Source organism: Argopecten irradians, chromosome 4, assembly GCF_041381155.1.
Source record: "Argopecten irradians isolate NY chromosome 4, Ai_NY, whole genome shotgun sequence".
Lineage (NCBI taxonomy): Eukaryota > Metazoa > Mollusca > Bivalvia > Pectinida > Pectinidae > Argopecten > Argopecten irradians.
In genome coordinates this window covers 47,385,856-47,408,474 of record NC_091137.1, presented here as the reverse complement: position 1 = coordinate 47,408,474, position 22,619 = coordinate 47,385,856, and positions in this window count along the sequence as shown.

Genomic DNA, 22,619 nt, shown 5'->3' with positions numbered 1-22,619 from the left:
AGGAATAAAAGTTTTTCGATACTACATCATGCAGCCCTATAGAGGGGGTTTGCCGCCAATGGGAACTGATCTCCAATGATGCGCGTCCATTTGCCAAAAGACATTGGCTTAATCTAGACAGAAATGAAACAACACTAAAAGGTCAATTGAACTTTTAAGGGTTTAATTCCTTAAGCGAAGAAGGAAATCTACCAAATCAAATTGTAATTAAATTATGTCATTGAACATTTGAGAGATTTATGACTATGATAGAAAATAGAAACCGGACAAAAAGGCGATCGGGAGATGTTCATATTTTTTTATTAGATAATTCAATTTCATAGAAATAAAAGGTTTACTATATAAGAGGTTTTCATATCTGATCTTTCGCAAAGGTTCTGAGTTCATATAATTAAATTATCCCGCAATATTGCCGAACTTTATCTGGACATGAAACGGAATACTTCTATTATTGTTTTTTTTTCCCAAATATACTACATTGTTCCATAGCCGGAGGACGAATAGCCGAAAAAAAAACGTTGGCTCCTTGCTTAGGAATGACGACTTTGGAATTCAAACGCACATTTATGTATCCATGTTCTATTTAAAACCAATTGTTCACGATCGACAGGTCAAAGCAAATAACACATAAACTCCATTCGGCATTAAATTGTAACGTAACCGGTATCTCCATATCAAATGATTTCCAATGCGTTTTCTTTTCATTGTCTTTCCAATGTCGGTCATGAAAATCTCAATTCATCTTGAAAGGATGAAAGTAGAAAAAAAAGTCTATAGATTGAATGACATTACTAGATATCAGATTGAACGAGTCCTCCATTTAAGGGAAACATACACAGACATTGTCATGCTTGTAAACACCGGGTTCCTCTTTAGTTTAATCATTACAGCAACTATCTCCGTAATGTTAAGAACAAGCTGCGAATCAATAAAAAAACAAATTAACAATTCCAAAACAAATTAAAGTCATCATGGAAAAAATCCGGCGAATGCGCTCAAACGTCTATGTATGTAACACGAACAAAACCGGAAGTAACATCTTTCCAAAATTGAAATATGAATTATACATAGATAGCAAGGAATGTTTACATACACTTTATATCACATTCTGCAAAACATGTGAAATAAGATGTTCGCAATTAATTACATGGTTGTCTAACATTCCTAGAAAACATTTCAAGAGTTGGCTGTTTTTTGTTCAGAAGTTCCAGTGAGTTCGATCGGTATTTGTGGAGCGCCAAGACACATCGCCAATAGTCATTCTTGGTGAGAGGATAGTGTCTCTAATCGTCCTCGCCTAGCACACCAGATTAGACTTGTATGTTATCACAGTCCGCAATAGAGCCGGACGATTGGGCGTTCTTATTAATTACAGTATCTAGAGCCTGAAGAATTAATGAATATCTGAGGTTTTCGAGTTGATATAGTCCCATGCACCTGCCAACATGTTTAAATACACAAATGAGAAAATTGCGGTTGTGACTTTGATTTTGTCTAAAATGATAAATGGGTTGTGTTTCTAAGCGCCGTAATCGTCCGTCCGTCCAAGCCTCTGAAGTCATACTCAAAGGCCGCACAAAGACTGTTATATCGCCCGGCAGCTCTCTCAAAATTTCGAAATTCTCCATCAAAATTAACTCGATTAAAGCGAAAAGCTGCTATCGAGTTAGGACAAGTATGAATAATGAATTACATTTACTGGTCTGATCCGCATTCGATGTCAGTGTAGTTTATTTGTATGATATAACTAAGTGCATAGAAGTCTTCACATGTGTCACAATCCGTCATATGTGATGACATTAATATTGAATTGTGACAAAACGGACCAGATATAATCAAATCTAAATGACACTTTCCTTAATGAATTGGGAATGATTAAAATAGAAATTTAAATCAAAACAAAACTGTCATATCCATTATAGATTACAAACAGAAAAAATATAAATGTATGAAGAGTGCCGACAAGGGAAACAACTCATTTCATATTTGATCCTATACATTATTATTATGCAATTTTTGTGAAGTCTTTAAATGACCTCTACACTTTATGCATTTATTTATAAATAAAAAATACTACCTATCTGTAAACATCGCCCATGTTGTTAATAGTTAGTGCTACTTACATTTATATTTTGTATTGTATTTATAAAATAAAAACTAAAGTCGTTTTATCACATTTGTAAAATGTTCCATTCCATGTAATTTAAAGTCTACTATGTATGTTTTTGATTTTGATGTGTTTGTTTTGTCAACTAACACAAGTATTATTTACACTTTTAAGTTCAATTACATTATCAAAAATGAAATTATTTTGTTATATTTTGTACATTTTGCCCACATATTACAAACTACAAACCCTTTGTTCAAATTATTTTAACTGATACTACAATACTTTTAATAAATATACACCCTCAACATATTTTTTTCTCAACAATAATACACGTCACAAAATTAAACGTTTTAAGTTATATTTGTATGATAATTCACTTTTGCTTGTAACGAGCATTTTCATTGGTTTATAAATCGCATGTATTTTTATCATCTCAGTGACTTCGTGGATAAAAGAGTCTTAACAATTTTCGAATTTTGACGGTTTAGATGGAATAATAATGATAACTTGATTTTTTTATATTCAGAAGCTATATTAATTTCCCATGGCATAAACTTCATTCAATGTATTCCTTAAAGATGCTACACCGCTGACGAAAGGTATTTTTTTCTCTATCAATAACAGAAGTAGATGAAGTAGTATGTTTGTTCAGTAACCGATGTTACTTACTTTACACTATTACCATCATTTAAAAGTTAAAGTTTTCATTTTACTTCCATACAAAAGTATTTAAATTATTAATTGCATTCCGAAAATAAATCCACGGCACTTTCCTCTATAAGAAATAAAATGCTGATTGCGCATACAAATTATTTTAAATGTATTTCGGTACTAATTACACACATATATACACGATTAAACCAAAAACCAGTGTCCAAAGGCGGTGGAGCATTTTAAAATCGTTATCCAAAGGGAAACATATAGGACTTTTTTCATCTTTAAAACTATATTAGCGAGGCAACGATCACGAAAAAATAACTGAATCAAGCATTGATGTTTAGTTATTTCATTATCATTGTGTTATTACTATTGTATAAGCTACGTTGTAATTTATCTATATTGTAGTTTGACTAATTGGTAGATAGGCGGCAGGTACTTGTAACATTTTAGACTTCATATATGATTACAAGAAAACTGACACCAACATTAACACTAATGACATAAATAGAATGTAGTATATCAAAACATAATACTAGCCCCTAGTCTTTATATTCAGTTACCTGACTAACGATTCCAAAATTTCTGTTTAATATTTTCATTTATAACAAAAATGCACTTCACAATAAAAATCAATAATGCGACTGCAATCAGAGTAAATATAAAGTGCATTTGTATTTTCCGATTATAACCAATACTATTTCATAATGCGATGATGAACAAATTCAAGAACATGTATGAGACACACATGTACAAACATGTGTTTAAAAAGTGAGCCATATTTGTATTTCATCACTAAATAAAAAGCAATTAATATGATATGTAAATTTTGTAGCATATAAATATCTTTATGTTGCCTTTACATGTTAATGAATATTTAATTGCTGCATTACTGGATAGTTTTCTATTATTATTACTCAATTAAGAGCAAGGTGTTTCGCGTTAAACACGTGTAAAGTGTACATTAATTCATCTTAATTTTCTTCCAAATGATTCTTGTGCATAAATACACACACAAAGTATGGGCTTTCAAACTTTTTATGCAATTCGAATTTAATGAAAAATTTAGATTTGAAATTGACAAATAATTATGTTTCGTGAAATCAACAGTTCCTCGGAAAATGATAAATGTGAAAATAAGTCAAGAGTTTAAGAAAAGAGAACACCCAGTGTTATTCTTAACAAGAACACGGACCCTTTACTGAAAAGGTTCATTTAAAAAAGAGAAAATACAAAACGTTTGATGTTCCAACTTCGTTTCTTTTCAAACCTAAAATCAATCTAAATATTGAGTAATACTAGCCCTTACATGCAAGTCTATTTCCTGTGCCGAAAAAGTCAATTTTCAATGGTCACTTTTGACCAAAAGTGACCGTATGATAACAAAGATGACCACAGTATTGTCCGGAGATTGAATTCGCTCTCGAGTGAGCACGAGGTTTGGCCGGGGTATGTTTTTATCTATTCACGTACTTTTGCTTTAAAGATAACAATGGAACAAAAACTGACCCCTCGCGTGAGTGGCTATTGCCCGCGGTGCTTGGCTTTATCTGACCACTTCAACTGACCGGACCGATGTTTTAGGGAAGGACACCTTCATCTAAATATTTAATAGTACTTCAAAGATCCGAAAACCGCAATCCCTTCCGGCGAAATCGAGGACAGTGGTTACGTCGGAAAAGTGTGAAAGTTATTGTCAGATGAACAGTCAAAATAAGTATTGTGATAGAATGTAGCAACACAGGTGAGAGTTAGAGAGAATATCTACCTGAAATAGTTACATGTGCGAATACCTATAGTACAGAATAAATCTGTCTTATAAACAATCTTTCTATCACCAGATTCCCCAAAAATGCGTATTTATTCTAATGTTTACATTTACAAAACGCGTATTATTTAAGATCTTTCAAATTATTAAATCGTTCATTACATTTTTTAAATACATTTACAATAATGCGTAATACTTCATTTATGTTTCAAAACACCAAATCGTTAATTACATATGTTTATTTAGATAAATTCACTAAAATGTATATTTATTATTGATGTTTCTAAATTATTAATTACATTTGTTTTATTTAATTCTAAATATGTAATGATGTAAATACAATTTATTTTTAAAGATATTTAATTGATTTATTGTCCAGAAAAAATAACAATATCCATTGGAGAAACAAAGATAACGAATATCGACAAAATAGACATTGTTATTACTCAGTATCCGGAATTAAAGCAGATTTGTTAAAGGCTTGGGGTGATTAATGGCTTATCGATACGCGAGTAAAATTGAGCCGAAAATACACATCTGGAATCTCAGTGTTAATTGAATAAGTCCCAAGTTCATGGGTTGTGAAGTTTAAATACATTAGCACCGGATTCCTTTCCGTATAACAATTCAGAATCGGGCCATTTAGTTCAGTTTAATTTTAGATCGCGAAAAAAATGTACGAAAATAAAAATTAAGCTTTGAACGTATTTTTAATCACCAATATACTGATTTTGATTATGTTTATTAAATCATATGACCTATTGCATTACTTGATCTTGAGTATGCAACAACCATTAGCATGTGTTTTATAATTACTCCAAATATTAATTAACTATGCGCACATTTTTTTTACCAGAGAAGGTCGGGAATAAACGACCCATTTGACCTTTTCATTCGTTTCGTTCCAGGTGGCGTCCAAAGGGAAGTGCAATCGTAATCGTATGGATTGTTTTGAAAGAACACAGCACTGGCGAAGGATTTACTTCGTCAACTCACAGACGTTTAAAACAGATATTAAACATGCTACTGTCAAAAACAATTTAATTTACGCTGTATATATGTTTATGATAAACGCAACACAACTAGTATGAAATACAAAGTTACGATGATGATCCAGAAGATGATGTTAATATTATTCAGCTGTTAATGTCAACATTTAATTAGTTTCACAGTGAAATGTTGTATAATATTTGATAATAACTGACAACTGCTATAAAAGGTGACTGTGGTGTAAGTCGTCTTGATAGATGTGAGGATGACACAATATAGAAAAATAGATACACAATTGTGGAAATTATTTCAAGGCATAAGATAGAACGAATAAATTATGCATCCCCTATATGATACACACATATGTTCATATCAGGCTGCATAATGGATGACACAAAAACAATTAGATTTACTATAGAGCATTTTTATGAAATATAAAAAACACGATATTTCTATATTTGGAGCCATTTTCCATCATAAAAAACCTAATTGTGTTTTTATATATTTATACATTTGTAAATATCGAAAAAAAAATTAACATTTAAAAACTGTTATGACTTAATCTCACAATACATTTAGGTTTAAATCATTGATGCTTATTACGAAAGAAAAATAAAATGAAAATCAATAAAATTATTCAACAATGAACACACTTACAAAATGAGGTTATATATAGATAAATTAATACATGCCAATTAGAATTATCAAACGATAAAATTCAGACCTCTACACAATATACTCAATACCTCGAAAAGAGAAATACATATCCAGTTTGAACTAAGAATAAAAATAGCCAGTAGCATCCTCATCGGCTAAAGTCAAATACAAAAATACAGCTCCCCAGTAGCAGTAGACTATTATTAAATAGTTGGGAGGGTGAATGTTTTGTGCTAATGGTTTATTTACGACCGTTGTGTTTGTAAACAGACACGACATGTCATTAAAAAGGCCATTATAATTACAATCTCGTTTGTATAATCATTAATTCCAGCCCACCGATAGAATATCTTCTTTGGCGATAAAGATATAAATAATGCCAGGATAAATAATCACCCAAGGCTTGTCTGTGTCAACCGTGAATTGTTTGTCTTAAATAGCCCTAACATATAGGTAGTAAAGTTGAAGGGTCTAAATTAGCACCTTAACGGGACTGACTCCCACATAATCCCTCTACGGAAATACATAGACAATTTGTAATGGAATACACCAATTAATGATAAAACTGGTTTCTATCACAGTGTGATGTAGAGAGGAAAATATTACCTTTCGCCGCTGACAAGACAAACGAGTGCTTCTTTGGTTGCTAGTGATCCGCCGTGGTCATAAACTAGCAGACTAGCTAGATGTCATAGCCCTCAGTTGGAGAGATGGGTCACGTGACGTAGCGTACTACTCCGCGTGCTGAGGATGAGCGAGCACTGTCCCCTATAGGCCAGAGAAAATCAACAGTGAGCGGTGTGTACCTATCAATGGACTGTTTGTAAAAGGACGAATGATTCTGAGGCTGAATGCACTTAAACCAAAGAGGCCTGCTGCAAATTGTAACGGGATAATGCATTAACTGATATAGTTAAATATAACAACTTCATGAGCAAGCATATCCTTATTCACTTACTGTGACTATAACCTGAAAATTATAACGGGATAAATCTATTAACTAATATAGTAACATATAACAACTTTCTTCTTAATTTACTGTGCACTTCGATAAAGAAAAACTGCATGTACCGCGAAATAACTGATAAAGTTAAATATTACGATATAATGTATTTACTGATATAGTTAAATATGACAAATTCATGAGCAAGCATATTCTCTTTAATTTACTGTGAACATTGACAAATTTGAACTAGCGCAAATAGTGAGTAATAGCTTAATTAATCTATGTATATAGACCCCAAACTTTTAAAAAAAATCGCGAATACAGACACTTTAGTTTAATCGATGGAAAAAAATCTCGTTACCGAAAAAAAAAAAAATCAAAAATCATCGAATTAAAAATATATTAATTCGTGAACAAGTATCATTTTCTTAATTTTCTACACTTATATACTTATAAACGTCTATTTAGATTTATCTACGACTTTATTCTGAAGATAATTGAATGTTTGTAAAATTGTCTATTTCAAGTGTGTAACAATACCTTAGTTCGATCATAAATGTACTTTATCAATTATAAATGTTGTTTGTCGTTACTTTGAATTTTCCATCTATAAAGAACGATTTCATTATTTTTTTGTTTTAAAGATCAAAATCCTTCACCACATTTTAAGCACTTAAAATGATGCAATGCAACCTCCACGATTGGAATTTATCTGTCTGTGCCATTATATGCAGTTCAAGTATCCATCAAGCAAGAATTAAAGTATCGCATGATGACTTACATAATTTAATAAGTATCTTCCACAAATATGATACAGCACTGGTCGAATTGACTGATGAAATAAGTAGGGGAAAATAACTGCCATATATTTCATGACATTTTCTATGCCTTTTTATTTGCTGAAAATTAATTAAAGATAAATCTATATAATGTATAAAATGAAATATTTATGTCACTTTCTTTTGTGGTTTGTTTGTGGTTTTGATATCATTTCGTTTGGTAGGAATTTTCGTGGTTAGTCAATAAAGAAATAGTGACAATAACATATGACAAAATTAAATCAAAAGTCATTGTTTTTATAATCCCGATTTCACAGCAACCACAAAAAAATGAACGTTTCTACATAACGAGTATACCTTGCATAAATATAATCACGTTCCATTTGGTTTAATCATATAGGTCATTGTCCGTACAACTATTTCGGGTATATCTGTCTGTTTATATAAATTCAATACCTAGTTCATGTGATACACCAACATCATCATAATGTTATAAATAGACACATCCCTCAACGAATGTTTTACAATATTAGACTGTTTGATATGTTAGCAACATTTTTGATATATTTCACTTATGTAAGTATAATGTCTATATACTAAGAACAGTTTCTTCCTCTTGTGAGCAAATTTATTCATTATCATATGTTTTCTAAATAAACCAAAAAAGAATCTAACTGTAACTCTCCATATAGCATATCACCAGCTGTAAATTTACACTCTTGATGGAGTTGATATCATAGACTAAATAAAAGTGAGATATAAAATGATAATAAATACGAATTATCAAAAAAAAAAACGATATATATTTTGTCATGAATTATCAATAATAAACAAAATCATAATTATCTACCCAAGAAAGTTTCTACAGCGAAAAATGAAATAGCCCGCTAATCGTATAGTGGAAACAGAATAGGAAATTTAGACTCATAACGTTGCATGGCATGCATTGCATGAATTACCTAAGGAAAGATTAATGAATTCTGCCCTGTATTCAACTTTTTTCCATGCAAATTAGAAGAGTTTAAATACAGCGATTTTCTAATTCACCCGTACATTACATGAAATGAAAGTTTAACATGAAATATACCCCCGCCCCATGATTGATCACATACAATTAAATTAGCTATTGTTTCGGTTTAAGATTTATGATAATTATTCTCGATTACAGATATCATATAAGAAGTGTCATGATGAATATACGAGAAATAACAGCCTTTAAATAGCTGCATAAAACATTGAATAGTAGTCTGAAATTGACAAAGGAATAGTTTTTATCTATTGAAATTTATGTTGCACCTAACAGATCGTGAAGGTTGTAAAATTTCTGGCATAATCCACACAGAAAAATAAAAGAATGCAACATATTAGTCTTAACTACACAAAAATGTTATGGGTGGATATATTGGTAATCTATTTTGATAATAAATAAAGATTATTGCTTTCGTTATTTCTAAATCCAGATATTATTATAAACTGGTGTCATTATATTCATCTTCCACCAGGTCTGATTTCATATCAACTGTATACCTCATCTGGTAACAGTTATTATAATCGACACATATTTTTGATATATTTTGTCCTAATATTAAGTGATATAAATCAATGTTGTATTCCTGATAAGCAATCAAAAATATTAACTGGACATGAAAATAAAAACTCGAGCATAACTACACATAAAAATCCAAAAGAAAAGGTAGATACATATCATTTCTTTTCTGTTGGTTACAGTGCATAAGTTTGAAAATATCATATATATATGGTAAGTGGTCAGAGTATAGCATCAACTTTTAAAGTAACCATGATGGACAGTTGCCTTCAAAAGCTTATGATAAGCACGACAAGTAAGTTGTGCGTATAACGTTATAATGGATAGTCAGGGTAAATTTATCATTCATAATTTGAGTACATGGTGTATTGAAAGTAATAAAGATGACGATAAATATTATGTCATATTTCTGTTGTTATATCTTAGACATAATCTAAACTATGTTATGGAAGGATACCAACTAATAGAAAAAGGTATTATGTTTATTGTAAAAATATATAATGAATTAAATACAATTTAACAACAGAATAATTCCGAATGGCGATGTGACCCCATCGCCCCACTATTCAATAAGAGTGTAATGCTAGAGACGAGGGGAGATGTACTAATGGAACTGTCCTGGACACATCTCCGACATCAGCCTGAAGGGACGCGACAGCCTGAGCCAAATCCAAGGCCCAGATGTCTATTGGAGAGATACCATCCATTCCTCAACTACACAGATCCAATGTTTCATTAGCTGTACTTCTTGAAAGGTCGGCCACTGTAATGAAGGATCACATGCTCCTGTGAAAGTAAGGAGGGTGTAGAAGGAGACTGAGTGACCAGTACTATTATAACTGGCTGCAGCTGAAGAAATCTGGTTCATGGACACTTCTATGCGATACGGTTTAAATCTTGGTTTTATCGGATAGGTGTGATTTCAGCTAAAGAGATTTTGTTGTATTGTAATCAGAGAAGCTGATTTTAACTATTTAACTGAAATATGTTATTTTTTTGAAAATATAGAACAAAATTGATTTACATATTAAACGAATTATTCAAAAATTGTTACGCAAGTGTACATTTGTAAAAGTCATCTGCTTTTCGCTTATGTAGAATCATGCTCGTGTGAGTGTTTTAGCGAAATATAACCTGTGAAACAAATAACAAAATGTAACAGTTCAAAGATTTAAATACCACAGAAGTATAATTTAACATGCCCTTACATCAGCTATCTGTTGTACAATTATTGTATCATTTTTAATACACCAGTAATAAAACAATAGTGTGCGAGTAACAAACCAAAATTGTTTAAATATCAAGAATCTGGAACATATATTTCGTTATTCAATTCCACAGAATAGAATTAATTTTAATGCGAAATAAATGTCATTTCACATCTTGTAAATCAAGAGCATACTTCATGGAATTTTAGGACTATTTAATTTGTCATGACATGCAATACACTGTATTCGCTGCCCGAATAGACAAAAGCAAAACTCTTTTAATATATCTCTTGTGAGTCATATGGTTTATGGCCAACTGTGTTTAATGTCTGACCTGTGGGACTTAATGTTTCTCACCATAAAACACCACAATGTTAATACATGTATATAGAAGCAGATTTATAATTAAGGCATATATTTCTGCATTAAATGGAAATTCACGACCGGTGAAAGAGCTCCCTGTTATGCTTTGTGTATGAAAAGAAAACAGACGTCTGATAATAATAGCAGAAGAGAAAGAAGTTGTAGTTGATACTTGTATAATTTTAGAAACGGATGTTTATTTAACAATTCATCAAATTTATACGACAAATTGTATAGATTCAGATTATATCATATATTAAATTACATGCGTAAGCGTGAAAAAGCACATATAGACCTGTCAAAGAGTATGGAGGACTATTAGGGAATACGCTTATTTCTGACTCGTAAAAGTATTTACCTTTAATATATATACATGTACAGTATAACTACAGTATGGGTTCTTGAAAAAATCCTAAATGGTATTCAAAAGGATAGTTTAAACCAAAACTAGTAATACGATTTCCACTGAATTGATCCAACATAAATCTACTTTTGTGTTACAGAAGTGATGTAGCATGCATTCTGTTTGTATTATGCATAGTCTGCGTGTGTCAAGTAATAGAGGTTATCACTTGTATATATGTGTGTGATTTTGAGAGTCTTTTGAGTGTATTAGTACATTGCATAATGAATATCCTGAATAAAAGGATAATTATAAAAATGTATAGTCAAAATAATTTATTTACATCCATATGATGTCATACATGTAATAGTTATCTAATTTCGTCTGAAATAATTCAACATATTAATTATATATAGCTGAAACATGAAATGTTTAGTAAAAGGAATTATATGTGCCGTCTTTGATTATACGTTATGCAAATTTTCATTTAATTTTTACTGAAATGCTAAATACACTAACCATCTATCTCAATAATAAAATTATGAATTTTCATATCACGTATAAGAAATAAAACTAAATCACAGCCAATCACTTTTACAAGTGAAACGTCTGGAGATTTTGACTTTATTTAAGGAAACATAGTTTCTTGAATTGAAATTGATCTGTTGATATGAGTAAATGTTATGGCGTAATCATTATCTAATTTTCACGTGTTAAAATTGTCTCGACTACAAAGCTGTCCTGCGAAATCGCAACAAAATCACGTCCTCAAAAATTACCAACTATAAAGTATTTTATCGATAATGTCAATTTTCGGAAGATAGTGGTCAGTATATCCCCCAAATGGAACCTCTCAAAAGAAGCACAACAATTAAGTTTAGTTAAAATCCAACGGTGCTATCTGAGTGTATAGTTCTCTGCCAATCACGTGCCCAGACTGGCCGTAAATGGACAGCCGTGATGGATGGTCGCGATGACAACCACAAGATTGACACTGTGTGTAAATTTCAGACTGGAACATGGAACCATGTCAGCATGTATACATCAAACAAAATCGATTTCGCTGGAATCCATCCTCGCCGACTTTCTAACGATTTGATTGGCATGTTTGATAAGCTTGTATTTACATGTGCATGTACTTGTAAAAAACCTGATATTACAATATACTAAAGTATGATGCTACAAGTTCAGAATCAATACTTACTAGCTACATTTATGTAGTACAATGCATTGTCACTATTAATAAATGTTTACAAAGAAACCGCATATATAGCGAGGATGCTCACAGATATTTGCAAACAAAATTAATTTCATTGTTGCTTATAACTATTTTATTGGTAAAATATACGTTTTGATGTACGATTACATTGATTTCACAAGGAATTATATTCTCCAAATATGTACACATCGTTACTTTTTCTATTCTGTCGTCACGAAAACATCGGGTTTTCGTACAATTTTAGGATATATATACATAAAGATATAAAAAGGACAATTAGTTCAGAATTTTTTTTTGTTCGCAAAATCTAGCAAAAATAAAAACTCATTTAAGACCATAATTTTTTATTAAAGTTATTTTCGCAAATTGGGAGATAGTTTGGCGAAAGAATATAAACTATTTTAAATTACTTTTCTTTTAGTTTTGTCCCACACAGTTGTTCTCATTTTACATTCCCTTTGCTTGAAATCTGTAGTAACAATTTTAAACAAGAAATTAATCATTCTATAACAGAAAATTGTTCCATTATGAAGCACGTATGAGGGCAATTGTTCAATCCCTAATATAAACATACAGCTCATTCTTTATATAGATTTACCACTTGTGGGGGATTATCAGAAGATAAATTGCCATGTAACCCAATGAATCCACAATATTTTATGAGAACTTTTCTATGATCTTGCGTACCTGGCGCATAAATAAAAATATAGCATTTTATCATAACCATCTTGGTACATAAAAGTGCATGTGTACTCTATATAAAGTAATAAATCGTTAGTTGATAGGAGAGAAATCCAGAATCCCATTGAAATCATTTCTATGGGAGTCAAGATACAGCAAAAAATGCATAATAACCAAACTTCGGCAAAAATAAACATGTTATTTACAAAAAACATAAACGTCATTCAAGGAAAAGGTCATTAGAAGTGAAAGTGAATTATGTTTTTCTAGCACTTTTTGTTATTTTTTGTCTTGATTTTTTCTTGTGTAGTTCATAAATGTAACGTTATTCTTAAGACCTCTTATGAATGTAACTTCACATATTAATGACCACAGCATATATAATTATGCAGCGAACTTAAAGTGACCACATTTTCCCCAAATATCAGTTTGTTATGAAAACAAGTTGTTGAAAGGCATACAAAGTTGAAATTATGATAAAGTGCGTAAAAGTTATTTTTTTAGTGACCAAACGGTAATTAGTACACATACATTGGTCAAATATTACCAAGAAACTACCGGGTACTTTGGAAAACTTTAAAATCAATTGCACGTGCGTTCAAACATATTTTAAAGAATGAGTACTTAAAGCAGAACACCAACACAAAAAAGTAAAACAAAAAGTACACTTACACATAACCTCAAATAACAAAAACCGAAAGTTAACATTTTGCTATTCCCGGTATTTGTAACTTACATTTAAAAATCTTGTCTCATGGATGGCACAATATTCATCGAAATGCCGTCATCATAGTAGCAAGTTTTGGTAAGCCAGATTGACTAAAGATGTAAGTGCTTAGAAGAGAGCGGTCAACTCGCGTATGTCGTTATCGATTACATGTATGTATACTATTTTTTTTCCATGTGAATTCATACTTAATAAACTGTACAGATATATTACATGTTAAGTGAATTATGAGAAAAAATATTTTTTATCTATTATGTAGTTAATATTATACTTCATTTAAGTTATTTTGGCAACAAACTTGCAAAATTGATTTATGGTATAGCTACATGTTTAAGTTGTAGCATTTAGTATGGGAATAAAATATATACACAAACATGTTGAGAGCCAAAATCCAAAATAAACACATAATCAAATGGTTCTGAAATGTTTATTTGTTTATTTTATTTGTTTGTTTAATCTCACCATTTAATTTTGGTGTAATAATTGAATGTTTGTTATGAAATTTCACTTGACTTTTCCCCGAAATAATTTATTTTCGTTAGTCACAATTTTCGTTGGATGTACAATTTTTCGTCGGCTTAAATTCGTGAAGAAGACCTTACAGTAAAACAAATGTCAGAAAATACAAAATGGAATTTTACTCCCGAATGACAACACATATCAAAATGCTTGAATGCTTGTATTCGTGGGGACGTAAATTCATTGATTTTGTTTAAAAATAACGAAAGCCACGAACATTAAAGTCCCACGAAATACAATGAATTCACAGTATCTATTGTTATCCCATTGGGTGACTAATGAATTTCGAATCCTGTTGTGAACGAAGAATAGTGTCATAAGAATACGACGGTCTAATGATATTTTAAGCAACCAATATTCTTATTTTGTATACATTTTACATCAATATATCTTTTCTAATATCTTGTAGGTAATATTCATCCCTAAAGTTGAATATAATGGGCTTGAGAATGTATTATCATAACCAATATTCATAGATCTCAACAAGACGAACAATAATTGTGTTTGAACGCAATTTGTCAGTTCAATCATCATAACTGGGGTCAAAGTTTGCTTGTTTCGATATCTGCAAAGGTTGAATATTTATAATCCTTTGGTATTTATGTAAAATAACTTCTTTGAATGTCAACCTTCTAATTTAAAAGTATTCAAGATCGCCATTACCTCGTCAAATAACAATTATGATATGCTCAACAGTGTAATTAAAAACATGTATTATTCACATCTACATATGTAATCCGCGTAAAAAAATACTTGTTGTCACGATCGGGTGGTAATCTTTGGTAAGAATCCAAGTTTACAACCCTAACAAGACGTAATCTGTCGTCTTCTTTCTTTACATCCGATCTGCCGTTAGGATTAAATATTTACCTGTTTACAAATTTCAATATTAATGACCATACCAGTGCTTCGAACATTCTGTAAAATTTAATGGCTTTAAATCAATCAAATATATATGCATATTTGGGTATATTACCATCACAATGGAACACTACATTCCACTGAATTCCTTGAGAATGCGTAATAACGAACGCTGTCACCTTGCAAACCCCAGTTAAACAGAGTGCAACCACCCTATGAAGTTTTTACCAATAACGCTAGACTTATTTTAGGGAACTGTTAGCTGCAGTGTTTAACACAATCTCCTAACAACATATTTCTTAGATTACAAGACTGTTATTTGGTCATCACTAAACTTTTTCATTAAAGTTATCAGAGAGGCAGGTGGCACAGGACATTAGCTTTTTCAAATAGAAATACATACAGAGGTTCTTACATGAATGACTATATGATATGGAATTATCAAACGAGTTCGATAATTTGATATACAACCAGCCTTCAATTCATATCACATAGTCACGAGTTTAAGATTCTATTTATCAAACAACTTTTATCAATAGAAATATAAGTTTAACTTTAAATTACGTCTATATATTAAACAATAGAAATCTTGCTCGGATGTGGCGTTTCCGTCTACTGAGACAATCATGCGACATCATATATAGATTATGAAGCCAAATCTATTTGTGACGTTGCAATAGTGCTATTACACATGTGTCTTGCGATATATATGACATGGCCGTATGGCATTGCTAGACGGACTAGCTATGTGATAAATATACCTCTTTATAAGGTATATAATTTTATTTCAGATCAGACAAAAAATCTTAAAACTTTGTTCAATCATTGTCGGACTATCTGTTTCTTATTATTGTTAACCAACCTCAAGTCAACTGTTTTGCGTGCAATTTGCTTTAGCGATACAAGTAGATTTGCGAAAGTTTATATCCGCGAATTAACGTCATTCCATTCATTTTTTAAATTCGCGAATGTTAATCTTCACCAACTTGATTTGAAATTGAAGCCGGGAAATTTAAAAGATGCAAAAGTAAGTTGTTTACAGTATAAATAACTTCAATGTTAACACTAACAAAACAAAGTAAGATTTGATAAGAAATGAAAAATTCCTATAAGTATAGAACCGTGCACATCACACTATGAAGGCGGATCCTTACAGGTATATGAGGCAATAGATATGGAAGATAATATAATAGTTCATATAGTGTCTGATAATTCAGCGTATATCATAATCTAACGTTAAGCAGAGAGGATGAATTCGAACACCCTCATTCATCACAGTTCCTTGGCTAAATCTCGTCGTGTTAGTTATAAAAAACCCTGTCTTGATACAAGATAATAGACTTATGATAAACTAATAAGTAAGTATAATCAACAAATATTTTAATCTAAATAAAATCGCTTTTAATAAAGAGATGTTGGATAAGAGAGTAAAAATAGAGTTCAGTTAGTTTATAAAGGTTATGGAAACTAAGTGAAACATGAAATGAGATATTACATAATTAACTACACGCGGTTGTCTTACAAATTGTGTAATCGTATTCAAACATCAAACAGAAACGCATTTCCCAAGGTCAGATTGAAAAACAAATAGGATCCACATGGTATAATAATTATTTCTCTACACTCAAGACTTATTCTGCAAAAAGTGCTATCTTATGTGTTTTGAGAATTTGGAAACAGAACAAAAACTGACATTATCAAATACAAAATTAATCTATGATAGATACCTTTGATATATTGGTTAGTATGTGGGGATTTCAACACTGCTCAGTAAGACATTTAATCAGATGCTTAAATTGCGGAAATCGATGTCAAAGAATTATATATATTGTATACACATCTTTATTAGCATAGTGGGTAGCAAGGTGCAGACTATGGCATTTCTTGCACATAGAGTCTCTGTGATGCTGCGAATTATTGTCAAATTAAAAATACATGAAAAATGAACATTACAATTAGCCCATGTGTCCCATACTCATTACAGTAATGGATTCCTGAGAACCTCACACACGTGAAAACGCATTACCAATATCTACTGTAGATAGGGGTTTCTTAGAGTTACGCAAAGCAGCTGAGTGGTGCATCAAAAGAGGCTCAGCCTACAGCGACTGGACCGATAGGGTAGGTAACCACAAGACTCTGTGATCGTAGATTACTTGAAGCATCGGGGCGTCATCAAGATCGCGAGATATACATTCATATTTCGGTACGATAGCAAGCATTGCTAAAGGTGGCACCCCGATTACATAACTTTGCACAAAAAATGCCAATACAACAAGGTCAAAGCTATATACTCTCACGCATGCGGTGTATTATTCCAAGGATGTAATACGATATCTCAGCATTTTACCCACCCAAGTCGTAATAGAATGCTATGTAGTATTCCTAAATATAGAAGTTCATATATGAGAGAGTTTATGCATGATCATGTAATGACTATTATATGCGAGTCATTATCAGAAATTATCACGTTTTCCATAGCGAAAAAAAACCCTGAAAAGTAAGTTGCTTACATTGCCCTGACTTTTGACATAAACATTTAAGATAAGTATTAATAAACATATGTTTACTAGCGTATATTGATATAGGTTAAGAATGTTTGTTATAAAATCATGATATGGGTGTCCATGTATGGACTCGGGAATGATATATACTTAGCGATACCTGCAAGGGAATCGGTGTGAAGTTTAATAAAATGAAATATTGCATAATTAGTTACACTACACTTGGTTGCGTTTCAAAAATTAATTCATACATTTTGTATAATGCATATATCGTATTTGTATATTTCAAACACATATGCATTCGCGCCATTTTATTGGATTGGTAATTTTTATCATTTTATTTTCATTAATTAACAGTGATGGCAGTAATTAGAAGAATAATGGTACTTGTTTACCCTCTTACCTTGTAGACACTTCGTCCAATATTTCGTCGGTATCCTATGTTCTCTACATGAGAGAAGGTATACGTCTTCTTTGCGGTGAGTCATTTCTGGTTCAAATGATCATAACTGGTAATTTCAAAACAAATCAGTTAACACATCGCTTTTCGAAATTGTGAGATTATTTGGCATGTAAAAAAAGAGTCCTTGTTCTCAAACAAAACAAAGATAAAACGTAAAAATATATATTTCAACGAATATAACACATTTATGTTTCTTAATAATTCATTTTTGTTTTGTGAAAGTTTAAATTGACATTTACGTATCAATGGAAACCTACATGAATCTGTCCTGTTTCATTGATAAACCAATGATCAAATAACTTTTTATTTAACCGTTATTGCTTGATAATTGGTGGCGCAATGCATTCGGTAGAACATTATGACAATAAGGAAATGTTCGTTCTGAAAATTCATTTCATGTAAAACATTAAACATTCCATTTAGTTTTTTGCAGCTCTTTGATGAGTGATATTGAATCATCACTTTTACGTAATTGTTAAGTATTTCAATTATACCTACGTACCACATGAAAATAACTACGTGTTAGTAGTGCTGAACCCATTCGATGACCTGATATCAAGTCTGTACAGTGAGACATTCGTCGCCAAATAAGGGCATACCCAACACGCCCCAAGACAGCAACACCTGGAATGATGAAACAAAGCCATTATAGTACAGTTACACGATATGGTATGCCATCGTAAACATAACTATTTGTCTATAATATTATCTCATAGGAATCACGGAACCAAACCAAAACTAGATTCTTAGAAAGTCCCTTTTTGTTAGAGCCATTTTCATTTGGAACGAAAATGTAATAGAGGTAGATGCTTCCTGCTGGTATAGTTTCAATAGATGTTTTTTGCCATTGAAGAGTTAATCTAGAGTGCAATATGTTTTGTAACTGTTTTATGTGGAATACAATATGGCTATCCTCCATTGTAAACTGTAACAAGATGTAAATGGTAAAGATTGCCACCAATACTGTAATACAAAATTAGAATGCACAGATTATAAGTAAAATCACTTGATAACATAATATCGCCTGACATCCATTGATTTTCGACCATGTAATATGTTTGCGTATGTCACCTATTGAATAAGACCTGGAGTATTTTGTCTTGGCTGGGAATCCATTGTGAAGTCGTGGCCTGACGTCAATAAACAATGCCGATACGTCATGATTCGAGCAAAGTTTGACAAAGTTTTGGCGGCCTTTTCAGGAATTCTGCAATACATTCTGATGTAGTTTTCTTCGAAACGTAAGTTGTTGTAGTTATGTGATAACAAGTACCGTATCTAAATCTGTGTTCATTTGGCGGCATATGAAATTTTGAAATATCAGATGCATTTAACACGCGTTTAGGGACGTAAACTAAAATGCAGCACTTCACGGATCCTGCTGCATATAAGATACCAAACTTATGTCTCAAGATAAAAAAAAAAAAAAAAAAAAAAAAAAACACGCAATGCCATTACTTTATAAGAACGAATTATACTGCAATAAATGCAAATGAACAGTTTATGTTGAAATAATGGGTATTAAATATGATTTGAAATTATTTGAAGATCATGTGAAGATTTTATGCCATAAGGACTATATATAGCCGAATAATTTGAAGAATGTTTTACCTTTACTAGATATACACATAAAGACTTGTTGTATAGTAATATTCGACAATCGAAAATCACGTTTGTCATACCAATGGCACTCAGGGTTAAAAAATGTGTTTTACGAAAATTCAACTGAAAGTACAATAGAGCGATTATCCTCTAAATCGCGACATTGTTGCATAGTAAAAATGTCGTTAAGCATAAAAAACGCAAACTTATGTTGACGGGAAAATCAGTTTTTATTTACTTAATATATAGTGTTATTGTGTTAATTACCCATCCCCAGTCACTACATGGTAATCATTTTAACATCATAACGTCGCTTATGTCATTGCAAATGAAGACCCATCTCTGACAGTAGATTAATGCAATTCGCTATAATCCAGTTAAGCAATCCTTTTCAAGGATACCGAAGTACTTAAGGACTCCCCTGACAGAATACCCAAGGTAAAACCAATACCCACACTTCGATTTTAATGTCATGCTTGATGTTCATCCTTTCTTAAATTTTATCACGGGAAAACCAATATGTCATTACACCCAAATGTTGTCAAAATGGAAACATTTGTGTATACTGTATATCCAAAGCACCTTATTATCACTATACATGTGTCTATTACATTTTATATACGAAATTAATGTTCGCTTTATATACACGAGGAGTTGGGTATACGATACCAACAAATTTGCAGAGAATGATGCAGTTTTTTCACATCTTTTTTATGTGATACGGAACCATATTTTGAATTAAACGTCTATGTGCATTATGTACGCACTAAGTGATAGAGACACCAAAACTGGGTTAACAAACTATGAATGACCCAAATTGGTTGATCTAGGAAAAAATAATAAGAATTGTGAACATACGTTGAAATATTGGGTTTGCTGTTAAAATATTAACATATCAATAATTATTTATTTGAAAATAAATGCCTGCAACTTTATAACTTCATAAATACATGTGTCATGGCCATGAACGCTATTGTCAGCTAACTTTTAAGTAGATGACTAGATCCATTACAACAATGTTTATGTAAACCACAAAGTACGTGTTGTGGTTTTTTTTTATATTCGATTGCATTCCATAAGACTTTTTCGTTTTTCGTTTTTAATTTTCACCATTATATCTTTTTTATCCGTACCGAAATGTGTATAGCTTATAACTTTGAAAATGAAAAGCAGATCTTACATATTAAAATTACATGTTTGTTTGTTTGTTTGCTTGCTTTTTTAAAAAAAAGTTTCGGACATGCGGTAAAACTGCAATGGATACAAATCATGCATTATCGGTTATTTTCTTAACTTATTAAAGAATTACATTGCGTTCTATTTTTACGTGGATAATACCTACAGAATATAAACAATATCTTTACACAGCATAAAGCATGCGTTAATTAAATGTGTTAAATGTTGATTTTTTTATGTGAGGTCCGCGAAAAATTATGATGTCGGCAACCGAACGTTATGTTTGACGATGAACATATTTCAAAGAGAAGAGGCTAAGCCTTAACATGATCATCAACATTGGGTAAATGTACATTTTTGTGTGGATTACGATACGTGTAAGTTTTTAAGATTTTTTCAAAGACCAAATCTATTTGTGCACAAAAATAACTCGAGGATAATTCAAAGTGCTCTTATAAAAAACATGTTGTTGATAGTATTGTGTAAATAAAATGTAAAAAGTAATTTATTTGATCGTGACTTCAATGATTGAAGCTAGTTGAACATTGCTGGCTATATTATACGCTGTAGATTGTGAACGCGCAAACTTGATAAATCTGCTTGAAAACTCCATCAATGATGTAACTGTTTAGCGTCAATAAACGCGCACCTGACATTCATATAAACATCAGATTACCAATAATCTCTTAAATTAAAGAGACATATCTAATTGTAAACTGTATTATCAATAGAAGGTGCTTATCTAATAGTTAAACCTCTGTCAGATTTCGATAAGCCATTCGGTACAGGGAAATCAACAAAACCCGGGAAATTGTAATTTAAATCTGTCCTATATCTTCTGATACGAGTAGCCATAGGATTATCGGGCAGAAGTAGTTCTGTCTGTACTGTCAGCAACCTATAAATCAAACATGGTGAATATGCAAATTAATTGACGGGATGAATGGAAGATATGGTTCCAGTATTCTGAAGTATCATTGTCAGAAGGTGATTAATTATAATTGAAATATGAGATATTAGAAGTTTGACAGGTAACAGACCGAACGCATTGTCCGATTTTGATGAATTTTAAGATAAATTCTCGATATATGAAAAAATGTCAAAAGTAGAAGAAACATCAATGTTCCAAGTTGCTTTTTAAATTCTCCATGGCTAGATTGTGGAAATAGACAGAGTAAATGCCTCGTCATAAGTTAGCGTTGCGGTAATTGTGCAGATAGAAACATGATTTTGTATGTAAACATTCCATCTCGGGCTCCATTACGACCTATTATACAGTGCTTAACTAGGCTATTATCCACACCCGTCACTCCGACACTCAGTGTTTGCCATTAAAGGAGTTGGCCATATTGCCCATGTCAATAACTCTTGATGAAAATCAGATATCGCGTCACCATGAAAGGTGGAAATGAAACTAGTATAAATATACAAAAAAACGTGAGTAAAATAAACCTTCATTTTGTTAGAATATATCAAGCTATCGTTATTTGAATGATAAAG